Source organism: Salvelinus sp. IW2-2015, linkage group LG23, assembly GCF_002910315.2.
Source record: "Salvelinus sp. IW2-2015 linkage group LG23, ASM291031v2, whole genome shotgun sequence".
Taxonomy (NCBI): Eukaryota; Metazoa; Chordata; class Actinopteri; order Salmoniformes; family Salmonidae; genus Salvelinus; species Salvelinus sp. IW2-2015.
In genome coordinates, this window is record NC_036863.1 from 11578537 (window position 1) to 11593142 (window position 14606).

Here is a 14606-nt window from a genome sequence, read left to right on the forward strand (position 1 = left end):
CTGAGTGCAGGCTGAACCAATTTAGAAGGCATACTCACTGATTTCTCAGTGTAACCCGCCACACTCAATCCATAGGCAAAGCCAATGATTTGTGGGCAGATAATAGAAAATGGGTCACACTAATCTGACTCAGCAGATAGTTGATACCTCAATATTCCATCAAATTTAGTGACCGGTCTAATAGTAAAGTAACAATAGTTACAGTACTATTTCCATCATCACGCTGCCCCAACACAGTGATACACTGGTGGGCAGTCAAGACATTCCCTACTGTACTGACCGTGTCAAACAGAGGTCATGTCACACGTCTCTCCTTGAAAAAAGAGCGGACCTAATGGGAACCCCGCCCAATAGACCTGCATCCTTAACTCAAGTTCTCCCTTCAGCAACGCTGAGTACAGAAAGAGCTAGACGACATGTCTAACAGGTAGAATTCGATAAAAGGAGACGATGACGACCACGACGCCGCTGCAAAATATCCTCTACCCGTGTTCCTCTGAAAAGGGCCGTAGACGCTGCTACTCCACGAGTGGAGTGGGCTCTTATGCCCTGAGGCAATGGCCACCCTGCCACCTCATAAGCCGTCTCAATGCCTTCGCAAAGCCAATGAGACAGCGGTCTGCCAACTGTACTAGCACCGTGACACCCAATCATCGCCGTGCTCTACACTTAGCACGCCAAGGTGCGCACTGGGCACAGGCGAAGCCTCTCTCTCTGCTCTGTGTGGAGGAGGAGAAGGCCCACAGCTTAACGGTCTGTGACCTATATGAGCTCTTGATAACCTTCGGCATAAATGCTGGATTGGGACGTAACACCGCTCCGCTCAGATCGCCATTAATGGCAAGGCAGTTGGGTCTTGTCGAAAGAGCACACAAATCACTGATGCGCTTGGCCGTAGTCAAAGCAAGCAACAGTGCCGTCTTAACTTTTGCCAAAAGTAAACTGCCTGTTTCTCAGGCCCAGAAGCTAGGAAATGCATATATGCTTGGTAGCATTGGATAGAAAATACTCTGAAGTTTCTAAAACTGTTAAAATAATGTCTGTGAGTGTAACAAAACTGATATGGCAGGCAAAAACCAGAGGAAAATCCATCCAGGAAGTGGGATTTTTTTGATGTGAGGTTTTTCCATTGAATGCCTATTGGGTAGGGCCCAGATTGCAGTTCCTATGGCTTCCACTAGATGTCAACAGTCTTTAGACATGGTTTCAGGCTTGTTTTCTGAAAAACGACAAAGTAAAATACCTTTTGGTTAGGGGACTGGGGAAGCATGCAGTACTGGAATGCGTGACTGTGCGCGCGCCCTTCGTTCTTTTTCCTTTCTATTGAATACTCTATTGTCCGGTTTAAATATTATCGATTATTTAGATAATTGACACCCTGAGGATTAGTTATAAACATCGTTTGACATGTTTCGACGAACTTTACCGGTACTATTAGGATGTATTCGTCTGCATGTTTTGATTGCCTTTGAGCCAGTGGATTACTGAACAAAACGCGCCTACAAAACTGAGTTTTTGGGATATTATGAAGGACTTTATTGAACAAAAGTACCATTTGTTACGGTCCTGGGACCCTTGTGATTGCAACCAGATGAAGGTCTTCAAAGGTAAGTGATTTATTTTATTGCTATTTCTAACTTTCGTGACTCCTCTGCTTGGTTGGAAAATGTTTGTATGCTTTTGAGTGCAGGGCGCTGTCCTCAGATAATCGCATGTTATGCTTTCGCCGTAAAGCCTTTTTGAAATCTGACAAAGCGTCTGGATTAACAAGAAGCTAATCTTTTAACCGATGTATAACACTTGTATTTTCATGAATGTTTATTACTATTTCTGTCGTTTGAATTTGGCGCTCTGCAATTTCACGGGATGTTGTTGAGGTGGGTCGCTAGCGGCACGCCTGCGCCAAAGAGGTTTTAATAGAACTTCTTTAGGGGGATTTGATTCAGTGGCTCGAACGGCGTCTGGCAGAGCGCCTCGAGTACCAAAGCTAAATCCCACTGGGGCAGCGTGGCTCTAGGCATTGCCTAAGCCGCCGCGTTTTCAATAGAAACCGTTTCACTAGAGGGTGACAGAAGACTGTCTCTGCCAAACCTCTCATGACAAGCTGAAATCGCTGCCGCGAATACCTTAATAGTGGTGGGTGAGCGCTGCTTGTCAAACATGAACTGTACGAAAGAGAGCATGCCCTTGACATGAGAGCACACGGTGTACACATTCTCTGTGGCACACCATTGTGAAAACATGTATTCCATCAATATTCAATGACCGGTCTAATAGTAGTGTAAAACAAAGTTACAAATACTATTTCCCTCATCCTTCCAACCCACTGGTGGGCAGGTCATAAAACATGATTCACATATCTCTCTCATAGAAAAGAGCGGACTTAATGGGAACCATGCCCATTGGTCCTACATCTTTCCCTCTGGGTCCTTCCATCAGTTACCCTGAATACAGACTGAGCTAGAGTTATGACATCTTCAGGGGGACTTAATTCGATGGCTCGCAGCGCGCTTCGAATACCAAAGTCAAATCCCACTGCGGAAGCATGGCCCTTGACATCGTCCTAGGTCGCCGCGTTCCCAGTAGGAAACGTTTCACTAGGGGGTGGCTGAAGACCGTGTCTCTGTTAAACCTCTCATGACAAGCCGAAATCGCTGCAGCAAGCACTTTAATGGTTGCGGGTGAGCACTGCTTATCATGTGAAAAAACACATTCCATTCACTGCAGGTGCAGGAGTCCCAACGGACTCTCGAAGTGGGCAGACGACGTGAGACCCAAGAGTGTCATGCCAGAATGCGCCTTCACCGTGTGAACCAGTAGGTCGTCTAGGTAGGCCAAAACCTATATTACCTGAAGATGCAATGATTTTATTGCTGCCTCCACGCATTTGCTTGAAAGGTGAAACGCAGGAACTTCCTGTGACGCGAATACACTTGGAAGAATGCGTCCTTTTAAGTCTATGCTTATACATACATCTTTGGAAACAATTCAGCAGACGCTTTGTCGTAAGCATTCGAAAGGGCCGTTTGGCTACGCTCTCGTTGAGAATGCGTAAATCCAATATTGGCCTCATTCCCCCTAGTCTTTTTTTGGCACTAGGAAGTAGGGTGAATATAGACCGCTGTTCCGTTGCTCTTTGGGGAACTACTGTGACCGGCTCCTTCGCCAAAAGTTCTGTGATCTCTTTCACGAGTAGCTACTTACTCTGGCGTTTTTATCAGTCTCAACCACGCCCGAAAACGGATGAATTCAGTGGAACTGGATGGCATAACCCTTCTCCAGCGTCTGGCTTAGCCAGGCTTTGCTGCCACTCCCAATAATGCTCTGATAGCGGGAGAGTGCAAAGCTGTGGTGCAGACAGTAGGAAGGACCTGTATTCCTCTATGGCCCAAGCAGCTGCTGTTCCCCAACATTGAACATTGAAGTTCCCCTTCAAAAGGGGAAGGGAAAAAATTGCCGATTTCTGTGAGAAACGGAGGCGACAACACGTTGGTTATACTCATAACCTTGTAGTTACATCCCTCTTTGAACGCAGCACTGGTCTGAACTGCACTAACTGAGGATCTTGGCTGAGTTGGTTCTCTGTCTCCCAAAAGTGATTGCATCATCAAACCAACATGGGGTTGTGTACACTGGCTGTTCTTAGAACCCTGAGCTACATTACTCCTAGGAGTCTGTGGTGTGGGGTTCTTATGAGGTGTAGCATAGCGGCTCAAGAGTGTCCGCTTTGCTGCCCTCTTATTCTTCCCACTTAAACCGTCCTCGTGTGTGCTCAGCTGCGCACCCGTAGTGGGCTGTGCTACACTCAGTGGTGAGAGGAAGAGGGCATGAATACGTTATGAGAAAAACAGGGGCGATGACATGTTGGTTAACCTCGTGGTTCCAGCCCTCTGAATGTAGCACTGGTCTGAGCTGCACTGACTGAGGCGCTGAGCCGTCCCCAAACAGCGATTGTGTTATCAGTTCCAAAGAAGACTCCGTACACAGCCCGTTATGTGAAACATGAACCACATTACTTCTAGGAGACTGTGGTGTGAGGTTTTTATAAGGCGTAGCTTGGGGGCTCATGTCCACCCTGCCACCTGTGTCCTCCCTGGAGAGCGAGTTTCTCTTGTAACAGTCAATTGGGATCCATTCTTTACTAGACAAACATGTTGGCTCCTCAATAGTAATAGTGGGGGGGGTGACAGTGGGCACACGTAAGGCACGTGCTCTCCGTGCTCTCTTCCGTTCTCTCCCCCGCGTTTCGTCAGAGGCGGCGTCTCTTCTGGCTGTCCTTCGGATGATGCCATGCGGACGGCTTAACGATATCTCTCGCCGGTGGAACGGTTTTTCTCAGGTTCTGCACGAGGGGCGTGGCCCGAATCTAAAATGCAAATGAATTACTTAAATCATACAATGTGATTTTCTGGATTTTTGTTTTAGATTCCGTCTCACAGTTGAAGTGTACCTATGATAAAAATTACAGACCTCTACATGCTTTGTAAGTAGGAAAACCTGCAAAATCGGCAGTGTATCAAATTGTTGTTCTCCCCACTGTACGTGATTCGTGTAGATCTGATGAGAAAAGTTTGGGCGGAGGGGGGGGGGGGGGGTTTTGGATGAGTACTGGCTGTATGCGAACGAGTGATGCGGGTTTGGACCAATACTGGCTGTATCCAATGCTCAGCCAATCGTTCACGTAACAGAATGCAGCACGTGACTGAAGAGCGAAGAGGCAACCAAACACGCTCTGGGTAGGCAGTTTGAGCGTCCATGAACGGTAACGTTAGCTGAGAAGCTTAACCATGGAGACGGGGGTGAGAAGGTGATGAAGCGTACTTCATGAGCTGTAACTAAAAAACACCTAGCATTTGGAAAGTTTGAGGTGAGGGAGAAACTGTGGTGGAACAAGAATTGTTAGCATTGTTAAGTATCTTGCTAGCTAGAGAAATGTTGAGCAACATTAGCCAACTTAACTGATCAAATAGAGTTTATGGTGTGAAAATTAGCTGGCTAATAAAGTCAGACAGCTTAGGTTAGTAACCTAACCGCTATAGTATTAACTGGTATAACTTGAGGAACGGGAAGGATTCATATAACAATTTAGTTGCTTACTGGACCCTGGAAATCTGTGTGAAATGTTAATTAGCTAACGAACTGTGAACGGATGTTTTACCTCAAGTATGTGGTTAATTTTCAGAATGAGAGAATTTGGTGAAAATGATTCTGAGATGAATTGTAGCTGGCTGGAGCTGGGCCTAGATTAAGCTGGATGGCACCAGAGATGAAAGGAACACACACTTTCCCTCTTTCAATACAGTGGATAAATAGGGGTATGTCAGGTAGAGGTTGACCGATTAATCGGAATGGCCGATTTGTTTGGGAACGATTTCAAGTTTTCATAACAATCGGTAATTTACACCGATTATGGCCGGTTTTATATTGCAATCCATGAGGAGACTGCGTGGCAGGCTTACCACCTGTTATGTGAGTGCAGGCAGCAAGGAGCCATGGTAAGTTGGTAGCTAGCATTAAACTTATCTTATATAAAAATACAAATAAATCTTAACTAGTGATTGTTAACTACACATTGTTGATGATATTACTAGTTTTTAACTAGCTTGTCCGGCATTGCATATAATCAATGCGGTGCCTGATTGTGTCACTCTTGCGTTCAGTGTAAGCAGTCGTGGTATACGCAGCAGTTTGGGCCGCCTGGCTCGTTGTGAACTGTGTGAAGACCATTTCTTCCTAACAAAGACCATAATTAATTTGCCAGAATTATGACATAACATTGAAGGTTGTGCAATGTAACAGCGATATTTAGACTTAGATGCCACCGTTCGATAAAATACGGAACGGTTCTGTATTTCACTGAAAACAAACGTTTTGTTGTCGAAATGATAGTTTCCGGATTTGACCATATTAATTACCAAAGGCTCGTATTTCTGTGTGTTAATTATATTTAAGTCTATGATTTGATAGAGCAGTCTGACAGCGGTGGTAGGCAGCAGCAGGCTCATAAGCATTCATTCAAACAGCACTTTCCTGCGTTTGCCAGCAGCTCTTCGTAATGCTTGAAGCACAGTGCTATTTATGACTTCAAGCCTATCAACTCCCGAGATTAGGCTGGCAATACTAAAGTGCCTATAAGAACATCCAATACTCAAAGGTATATGAAATACAAATGGTATAGAGAAATAGTCTTATAATAACTACAACTTAAAACCTCTTAACTGGGAATATTGATGACTCATGTTAAAAGGAACCACCAGCTTTCGTATGTTCTAAGCAAGGAACTTAATCGTTAGCTTTTTTACATGGCACATATTGCACTTATACTTTCTTCTCCAGCACTGTTTTTGCATTATTTAAACCAAATTGAACATGTTTCATTATTTATGTATTATATTAAGTTAAATAAGTGTTCATTCAGTATTGTTGTAATTGTCATTATTACAAATATATATCTATATACATTTTTTATCGCCTGATATAATTGGTACCGGCTTTTTTTGGTCCTCCAATAATCGGTATCGGCGTTGAAAAATCATAATCGATCGACATCTGTCAGGTGTACTCTCTGCCTGAAAGATATCAATTATGCCAACAAAGGTTATCGTTCTCTGCTGGCACATTGTAGAACAGATGTCCACAGGCAGAATGTGTACAATGTAATAATGTGTAGCCCAAAAATATTGATTTTGTTATGTTGAACTTGACAGTAACACGTGTAATGGGGATTTATTTAAAAAAATTACTCTGAACGTTATTTTTGCACATGTAGCCTTGAGCACTTGATCGACGTCTACTATAGTGGCCTCTATAATAGAGCAAAAATGGAGATGCCTGTTTGTTATATTTCTACTTGAAGATGTTTTTTCCCCATTTTTTTTTTTCTTTACTGTGATTTAGGTTCACAATAACCACTTTTTATTTTACACACAGAGACTGATCATGTAGATCATATTCTTAGTTTAATTAGTTAAAATCAGCATTTCCCCCTAGCAGGGATTTTTTTGGGCATGTTTCAGTGTTTAAAAAAAGTGTCACCTTTTTGGGCCCTCACCAGTTTGCATCCCTGAATAAAAGTACCCCTTTGAAAGTGAAGCAGAAGGTTACAATTGGTGGAATCATGCCATATCTAGTCTAAATAATGTTGGAATGTGAAGCAATGAAATGGGGTATCCGTCTACGCAGTGACACCCACAGCACACAACTGCTAAGAGTTTACGCAAATATTAGCTTTGTAGCTCTTATCGCAGGACTGTGACTGTGTGAAATCAACTCCCCAGTCAGCCTATTGTGTGGATTGACATACATATTGCACTGTACAGCTTTACTTAAGGATTGGGGATCAATGAAATGGGGTATCAGTCTACTCAATACCCAATAATTCCCCCCCCCAACGTACTCAGTTATCAGACTCAAACATCCACGGAGTATTGTTTTTCCAGGGGAATAGTGTTCAATACACATAGTAGGTTGACATGTGGCTCAATTCAGTTCAGAGTCCCGCAATAAGATCTTCAACATTAATGTTTTCTGGGTGTCACTGAGTAGACTGATGCCCCATGTCATTGATCCACAATCCATAAGTAAGGCTGTACAGTGAAATAAGTTGGCCCCCAATGCAATTCTAATGTCTAATTCATCCAGTGTGATTAACAGATTTGTCAAATTAAGTATTTTTAATTTTTATATGACATTCCAACCTCGTTTTAGCATGATCTATTCAATTATGGCATTCTACGATTTTGTGTTCATTTGCATCACTGTTAATTGCATACTTTTATTTTTAAGGCTACATGCAAAGTCCACTATTGTGGCTAATCCTTATTGTGGCTAGCTTCACATAGATGGGTACAACCACCATTCTTCAAATAAGAACTGTCCTATAAATGAGGTTTATTTTACTCGATGACAACTAGCTGTATAGTTAGCTAGCTAACTATAGCTACTGTAACAGATTGTCATTTTGCTATGTTTTTGGGGAAGAACATTTGTTTGTATCCATCAGGTAGCTTTTTTATGACCAGCACTGTAGAGGCGCAAGACAGAAATACCAGCATCATAGCATACGTATCGTTGTGACATGAAATACGAGTGATGGTGTAATAAATACGTAAAAAATGTATGAACGCGTTAAATTGACGTGTAGTCATATTCAGGTCCTGATTGGTCAACAAGCTTATTTGACACGGGAAAGGGGGACACCTAGTCAGTGTTATTTTACATATCTTTTTTGACATGCAAAGACCCAAATAGGCGTTCCATAGCCATGAGTGTACGAAACATAAGGAACACCTGCTCTTTCCATGAGACTGACCAGGTGAAAGCTATGATCCCTTATTGATGTCACTTGTTAAATCCACTTCAATCAGCATAGATGAAGGATTCTTCAGCCTTGAGACATGGCCTGTGTATGTGTGCCATTCGAATGGTGAATGGGCAAGACGTGCCTTTTTGAATGGGGTATGGTAGTAGGTGCCAGGAGCACAGGTTTGTGTTAAGAACTGCGTTGCTGCTGGGTTTTTCACGCTCAACAGTTTCCCGTGTGTCTCATGAATGGTCCACCACCTAAAGGACAACCAGCCAACAACACCACTGTGGAAGCATTGGAGTCAACATGGGTAAGCATCCCTGTGGAATGCTTTCGACACCTTGTAGAGACCATGCCCCGATGAATTGTGGCTGTTCTGAGGGCTAAAGGGGGTGCAACTCAATATTAGGAAGGTGTTCCTAATGTTTTGTTCACTCGGTGTATGTGCAAGTCAGGTAGGTAGAAAGTTTAGGCAACACTGATGAAATGAGACAATGATTGAGACACTATTACAGTTTTCCACTGTTGATGGGTGCCCAAAAGTTAGGCCATAACAGTGTCAATGCAATAAGGTGTGAGCTTCTTTGGACTAATGCCAGTACCTTGAAAGCAAGCTTTTTTTTTTTTTTTTTTGATAATTGTGTCAGGGCAGCAATACACACACACACATACTATCTCTAGTCACCTTTAGTCTTCAGGTTTACGTAACTACTCAGAACAAAAATATAAACGCAACATGTAAAGTGTTGGTTTCATGAGCTGAAATTAAAGATCCTTGAAATTTGTCTGCATCCCTGTTAGTGAGCATTTCTCCTTTGCCAATACAAACATCCACCTGACAGGTGTGGCATGTCAAGAAGCTGATTAAACAGCATGATTGTTACACAGGTACACCTTGTGCTGGAGACAATAAGAGGACACTCCAAAATGTGCTGTTTACTCTCAACATACAAGTTCAAGGTGTGTGTAATTGGCATGCTGGCTGTGTGAATGTCCACCAGAGCTGTTGCTAGAGAATTGAATGTTAATTTTCCTACCATAAGCCGCCTACGATGAAGTTTTAGAGTTTGGCAGTACGTCCAACAGGCTTCACAACCGCAGACCACGTGTATGGCGTTGTGTGGGCGTGCGGTTTGCTGATGTCAACGTTGTGAACAGAGTGCCCCATGTTGGGGTTTATGGTATGGGCAGGCATAAGCTACGGGAAACAAACACGATTGTGTGTTATCAATTGCAATTTGAATGCAGAGATGACGAGATCCTGAAGCCCATTCTCGCGACATTCATCCAACGCCATCACCACATGTTTCACCATGATAATGCACGGCCCCATGTTGCAAGGATCTGTACACAATTCCTGGAAGCTGAAAATATCCCAGGCCTGCATACTCACCAGACCTGTCACCCCATTGAGCATGTTTGGGATGCTCTGGACCAATGTGTATGGCAGCATGATCCAGTTCCCGCCAATATCCAGCAACTTCGCACAGCCATTGACGAGTGGGATAACATTCCACAGCCCACAATCAACAGCCTGATCAACTCTATGCGTTGTAGATGTTGTGCTGCATGAGACATGGTGGTTATACCAGATACTGACTGGTTTTCTGATCCACACCCCTACTATTAAAAAAGTATCTGTGACCTACAGATTCATATCTGTATTCCCAGTAATGTGAAATCTTAAGGCATAATACATTTATTTCAATTGACTTATTTCCTTATGAACAAAACTACATAAAATCTATGAAAAATGTTCAGTTTTTATATTTTTGTTCAATATAGTTTTAGGGGCAGGCACATTTATAGACTAGCTAGGTTTGGCTTAGTTGCCTTGGCTTACATGGAGCCTTCAGCTTTGTTTCACATAACAGGATGCTTTTGGAGCTCCAGCACTACACATGGCTTACGCTATCGCAAGATACAGCCAAATACTCCATCTAAACGTGAATCGATTCTAAATTGCGATACAGTTCTAGAAACATAAAGCACTTTTTACTATCATATCAGAATAATTTAACAAATGTTCGGAGCATGCTAGATAGCTAATTAGCATGTGGTTCCTCTGTCTTCCGTAAACATGCCCTGTAACATGGAGATATGGCCGTATGGGAACACTAACCCTATAAAGGTATGTATCCATGTAACCTTTCATTTTTTGAAAAATATTTCTTGCTGATATGAAAGATACGATCCTTATGCTTCCAAAACCGTACCACAAGCGATGCGTGTTAATGGTCAGACCAAGTTAAGGGGCCTTTAACAAAACTTCCCCTTCGTCCAATGACTCTTATATGTAATGGCGCTGGGAGTCATGGTTAAGGGAGAATGGTCTTGAGAGAACAGCTGTGCAGCCTGAGGCAAGGAATGGATCGCAAGTTATCAATAGCCTGTAGTCGCATCATGGAGCCCATATATGTTTTGATATCTAAGGTTTGTATCATTCACAAGTAAATTTGCACAAAAACTTAATCTAGGACATGTTCCAAATGATCACTTTTTAAATGTTTTAACATAGCCCCTTCATATGCACACTCGCTCCAGAATGGGGTAAATGTCCTTTCTATTTTATTCAGCTAATTTCAATTATTTTCTTTTTCTTCTTACTATAAAGTCATGAAATAATTGCACAGATTTGGAAGCATATCTTGTCAGTTAAATGAACAAGCCTACAGTCTATGGCAGTGTTACACACAATTTTTTTTGTAGGTGGGCCACTTTGGGTTGAGACATTCAGAGGGCCGCTCAAATCTTTAATTTGTTATTTTTCTTCCAATATCAATTGAGAGCAAATTCAGCGCAATAGAGCACATGCAATTGATATGCTGTACAGCACCTCACAAATATATACTTGCATCAAATAGGGTACATCACATGTATAAGACCAATATTAAGGCTTACCTCAGTAGTTGGATGAGCGAAAATGTCCCTTCTGCTCCTTGACTGAATTGATTCTAAATGTATAGTCTGTTGCTATCCTTGTGAGGCAATCAATGTGTGCATTGGTCAGTCTCTTTCTCTGTTTTTGTTTCACAATGTTCATTGTTGAGTCCCTTCTCCTTCCCTCGCATGTTTGGGGTGCCGTCAGTGCACACAGATGCCAGATTTGACCAGTCAATATTAGAGGTCGACCGATTTTATGATTTTTCAATGCCGATACAGATTTTATTGGAGGATCAAAAAAGCTGAAGCCGATTTTTTTTAATTTTTTTTATATATATATATATTTGAAATAATGACAATTACAACAATACTGAATAAACACTTGTTTTAACTTAATATAATACATAATCTATTTAGTCTCAATAAATAATGAAACATGCTCAATTTGGTTTAAATAATGCAAAAAAAATTGTTGCAGAAGAAAGTAAAAGTGCAATATGTGCCATGTAAAAAAATAAAGAAGAAAAAAAAGCTAACGTTTAAGTTCCTTGCTCAGAACATATGAAAGCTGGTGGTTCAATATTCCCAGTAAATAAATTAGGTTAGTTATAGGAATTATGATGCGTCGACTATTTTTCTCTCTACCTTTGACTATTGGATGTTCTAAGAGGTACTTCAGTATTGCCGGCCTAATCTCTGAAGTTGATCGGGTTGAAGTCATAAACAGCACTGTGATCAAGCATTGCTGAGAGCTGCTGACAAACGCAGGAAAGTGCTGTTTGAATGAATGCTTACGAGCCTGCTGCTGCCTACCACCGCTCAGTCAGACTGCTATATCAAATCATAGTCTTATAATATAATAAGCACAGAAATACAAGCCTTTGGTCATTAATATGGTAAAATCTGGAAACGATCATTTTGAAAACAAAATGTTTATTCTTTCAGTGAAATACAGAACCGCTACGTATTTTATCGAACGGGTGGCAACCCTAAGTCTAAATATTGCAGTTGCATTGCACAACCTTCAATGTTAGGTCATAATTATGTAACATTTTGGTAAATTAGTTCAACGTGCAAGGCGGTATTGCATATACCGTGCCAAACTGTTGCATATACCCTGACGCTGCGCGCAATGAACTGCGCGCGATGAACGCAAGAGAAGTGACACAATTTCCCTAGTTAATATTGCCTGCTAACATGAATTTCTTTTAACAAAATATGCAGGTTTAAAAAAATATATATACTTCTGTGTATTGATTTTAAGAATGGCATTGATGTTTATGGTTAGGTACATTAGTGCAACGATTGTGCTTTTTTTGCGAATGCGCCTTTGTTACGCTTCGAACACACCGGCTGCGTCATTGCATCACTGCTGCATAACATTTTGCGCAGCTAGGCAACTATACTGATGCAGGTGCCTTTTGCAAATGGTCGCATGCGGTTGGACACATGGAAGAGAGAATAATTTTCGCAGTATCCTCAAAACCGTGTCTTTTTGACACAACTGCTGACAGCTACAGGGACATAAACACAAAAAAATGCTGCTTGGAGACAAGTGTCCACGATAGTAGGATTGCCAGGTCAGTTTAGTAGTGAGCTTGTGCTAGATGTGGCTAGTTAGCGTTAGCTAGCTAGCTAACCTAGCTTGCTAACCTAGCCAATGAGGTGGTCGTTGGTCTCATTGTTGAAAGAGCCTACTCTGCCTATCTTTACTATTATTATTGCATTTCGCTCCAAAACTGCATTGGAGGGAAATTATATTATAGGCTCTCACAATTAATTTGAGGATGTCATCGAATAAATAATATACTTGGCAAATAAATTTATAAAAAATGTAAAGAAATTATGCAATAAAACTGTTTTTATGTAATCACACATTTTTACTGAATGTGTGTGCAAAAAAAAATCTACATTCATATTTTGCTACTTTCTGTCAAGTCCACTCATACAATTTGATGCATACGTTCGATTTATCGTATGCACCACACAGCATTGCAACGCAATGCTGCAAGGCAAATGCAGCGTTCCATTGGAAATGAATGTACTTCTGGTGTATCGAAACGCAAAACGCAGTCGGTGTGTTCGAAGCGTCAAATCATCACACGTTTGGCGAAGTGCGCTGTGATTGATGATAAATTAACAGACACCGCATTGATTATATGCAACGCAGGACAAGCTAGTTAACCTAGTACTATCATCAACTATGTGTAGTTAACTAATGATTATGTGAAGATTGTTTTTAATAAGATAAGTTTAATGCTAACTAGCAACTTACCTTGGCTCCTTGCTGCACTCGTGTAACAGGTGGTCAGCCTGCCACGCAGTTTCCTCGTGGAATGCAATGTAATCGATCATAATCGTCGTCCAAAAATGCAGATTACCGATTTATGAAAACTTGAAATCGTCTCTAATTAATTGGCCATGCCGATTTAATCGGTCGACCTCTAGTCAATATTATTATCAGCAAAAAATGTAACAAGGGCTTTCAGAATATCCTCTCCTCGTTTGTCCCTGAAGGGGCAGTAAACATAAGTTCCCCTCTGAACGTCTCGTTTTGAGGGAAGCGGACCCAAACACATAATTGGGCAATGTCACTTACATCAGGGCTTTTGTCAAGCGCGATACTAAAACACAGCGCCACGGCTATGTCAGTAATCAGTTGCTTACCGTTGTCCTCGCCGATGTCTTCTATGCATCTTATGGTTGAGTCTGAGAGTTGCAGTCCCTGAATTTGCTTTAAAATAGCTTCCTTGTTTGTGAAATCAGCATGCAATATTTCGGCTGAGGCCAAAAAGCGTTATTTGACCATGTCCGCGTCTGTGAAGGCCTTCTTGTTTCTCGCGAGTATCCAAGCAAGCTCATATGTTTTCTCTGCAACAGTGCCAGATCTGTCCATTTGTTGTTGTCCTTTGAGTTGCGCTATTTTGTTGTTTCTAAGGTTGCTTTGGGACGGATATGTTTTGTTAAAGTGGGAATGGTGTGACGAAGTGTTGCTCTAAATTTGCTTGTTTAAAACAATTGATTGCCTTCTGGCAAATAAGACAAAGTGAGCTAGTCCCATTATGCAGTCCAAAAAAAAGACTTGTCCATTTTCTCTTAACTTTGTGTTCTTTTTTAATCGACTGTATCCTTCTCTTAGCTACGTTAGCTAGCTGCATTTCCTGGTTCTCCGGTGGTTGTTTCGTTCATAGCTGTCACGTTCTCCAGCTCTTCTCCCTCATTTTCATTGTCAATAAATGTACATTTCTTTAGTACAATAAATTGATCCATGTCTACCAGACTGCAAAATTAGCTAGTAGCAAACCTTTGTTGGTCGCTGTAGCTGAGCAGTTGCGTTCTATTTTGGCAAACGTTCTATTTCAGCCTTTCTGTTCAGCAGCTGCTCTATACTGCCTTCCAGGGAACAATAGATGTATTC

General features: G+C 41.8%; 1 protein-coding gene across 2 annotated transcripts in view; it reads left to right on the forward strand.

Annotated features, from left to right (window-relative positions):
• Window positions 1-14606, forward strand: part of LOC111950302 (polymerase delta-interacting protein 2) — a 28708-nt gene that overhangs the window by 4893 nt on the left and 9209 nt on the right. The window lies entirely within an intron of this gene.